This window comes from Rhinopithecus bieti, unplaced genomic scaffold (assembly GCF_001698545.2).
Source record: "Rhinopithecus bieti isolate Rb0 unplaced genomic scaffold, ASM169854v2 scaffold_2476, whole genome shotgun sequence".
In the NCBI taxonomy this organism is placed as follows: Eukaryota; Metazoa; Chordata; class Mammalia; order Primates; family Cercopithecidae; genus Rhinopithecus; species Rhinopithecus bieti.
This window is the reverse complement of record NW_016803754.1, coordinates 22,675-25,173: the sequence shown is the minus strand read 5'-3', so window position 1 is coordinate 25,173 and position 2,499 is coordinate 22,675.

Genomic DNA, 2,499 nt, shown 5'->3' with positions numbered 1-2,499 from the left:
AGTGACCTTTTTGGAATCTGGAGGCAACAGATTCTACACCATGGAATACTGGTCAGGCCCACCATCCAGGTGACATGGAAGTCTTCCCAGCCTTTAGTGAGACCCAGGGCAGAAAAGGGCTCTGCAGCAGGTCCAGCCTGCACTGTAGGCAACACTGTCTCTTGCGCCAGTGCAGATGCAGATGACTTGCCAAAGCTCTCAACCGTGTGGGCAGGATTGACACTGAGAGAACACTCCACCACTACAGCAGACTCCAAAGCCATTTTAAAACATTAGTAAGACAGATCACGCTTAGGGCCACACGATATTTCAAAGAAATTAAATCAATTTAAATCACAGAAAATAAAGTTTCAGAAGGCAAGGGAAATTTATTAGGAATCAATGACAGAAAGCTATCAGGAAAAAATCTGAATATTTTTAGACTATGTAACATACTATAAAATAAAGTCTGGGACAAAGATTAAACCAAGAGATGAACATTTCAAAAAATTTGAAGTGAAAGAAATACATATCAAAATTTGTGGGATGCAAGAAGGCATTGAATTTATAACCCTGAATTTCTAGAAATATTCATGCATTTTAGCAAATACATTTTCAAACCAATCCCTGAGCTGCCACCCTGACATGCTAGTACAACAAGAGCAAATTGTGCTCAAAATATTTTATTCTTAAAAATGTGGGCATGTGATGAGCACATGTCTAGTATTGCAGCAAAGCAGTCACATCAGCCTGGAAATAAAAACCCACATTAGCAGCTTCACAAGAGAAAGTGGAGTGACAGGGTGAGTAAGTGTGCAGACAAAACCGGAAGATAGGAAAAGTGGAAATAGGAATCATGTAATATGAATGTGGGCTGTGCAAGTGTGAGACCCTTGTGAGCCTTGACTTCCTCAAAAGCAAAAATCATGCAGTGCAGACAGCTTTCCTTCCTCCAGAGGGTTGGTGAGAGTGGGGTCATTTGGCAATGAACAAATGGAGGAGGAAGTGCCCTGAAGGTCATCAGAGGCAGCAGGTGAGGTCACAACCCACTAGGATCCCCTCCCAGTGACGTGAACGAGCATCCCTGAAGCCATGAGGACAGCAGGGAACTTCATGGCTGCTCCAGAGAGGACATGGCAGCCACTCCCTGGAGAATCTGTAGGGCCTGAGCACCCAATATTTGGAGGAAGAGGCTCTGGGAGGCTTCCCGGAGGACCCTGGCCCTGTTCTCCCAGAAGTGGAGCCCATGTCTGTAAGTGAGGACTCATGGGCTCTTCTTCAAAGGCTCTGCAGCCGTCTTCACCTGAGTCCACCTGCTGTGGGCTCCATCTCTGGGTGCTGCACTTGCTGGTGCTGCACTGAGAGGCTGAGCATCCTAGGGAGGCTGTGTTTGAGGTCCTCAGGCTGTGCAGGGTGCTGGTGAGGGTTCCACTCACAGGAGAACATGCAGAATCTCCAGGCTGCAAACTGGTGCCTGTGATGAAGAAATGAATAAAATTTTGATTGTATGTGTGTCCTTACTTGTTGGTATTTGTAAAGATATACTCTGGAGACTTGTCATGAATTTGGTCTTATTCACCACTTGCTATAAACCTAATTTTTACTGTCTATGTGGTCTGTCCGGTTAAAGCTACAGATATAATTATACTTGTCATGGAATCCATTATCTTTAATAGAAAATCATCTCTAATAAAACACACTTCTTTAAATCTGGATTACTTATCCTGTTGATTGTAACATCGTTTTACTTTAGTCATACTATGTCATAGCAGGCAAATGACAGGCTTATTACTAATTCACAGATATTCATAGAGCACTATTTTAAACTGACTCTATGGAAAGCAGTTTTTTTTATATCACTGTTACAAGAATGTGGTAATCAGCTTCATGTCCAAGTACTGACCAGATACAGTGAAAATAATACATTCCATTTATTGTTTGAAAATATTTTCCTTCCTTTGACCACATAGTACCAACGTAGTCACTTCTAAAATGTACTTGTGTTAAAACAATGGAAGGAATCTTCATTCTCAGGTACAGTGAAGTAGATAAAAGTGGAAAGGTCAAAACAATCGCTGCAAAAAGTACAAACCATTTAGAATAACGGAATACCAAAGTTAGATTTTAATGACGTTAGAAAGTAGTGGAAGGAATGGGGAGTGGATGATCTGAAATTCCATACTAAAAAGAACCTTTCATTGTTGAGTTGACACACCTGACTTTTTGTCCTTCTGCCACAGCCGCCAAGTTTGCCTACGGACACAAGCTCTGACTTGGCACAGGCAGAGGAGCTCTCCTGGGAAAGGAGAATCCAGCTGAGCCTTGGGGGTTGCACAGGGCAGCCTCTCTATGTGCCCCGTGCTTTCCATGGGACACGTGTTGAGGTCTGAGACAGCAGCCAGGGATGGAGGTGCTGGGTTAGAAAGACATAAAAATCCCACACATACAATGTGCTCCCCTAATCCCCAAGGCTGCACAGAGCATCCGGAATACATGTCTGAGTCATGGACACCGGTATNC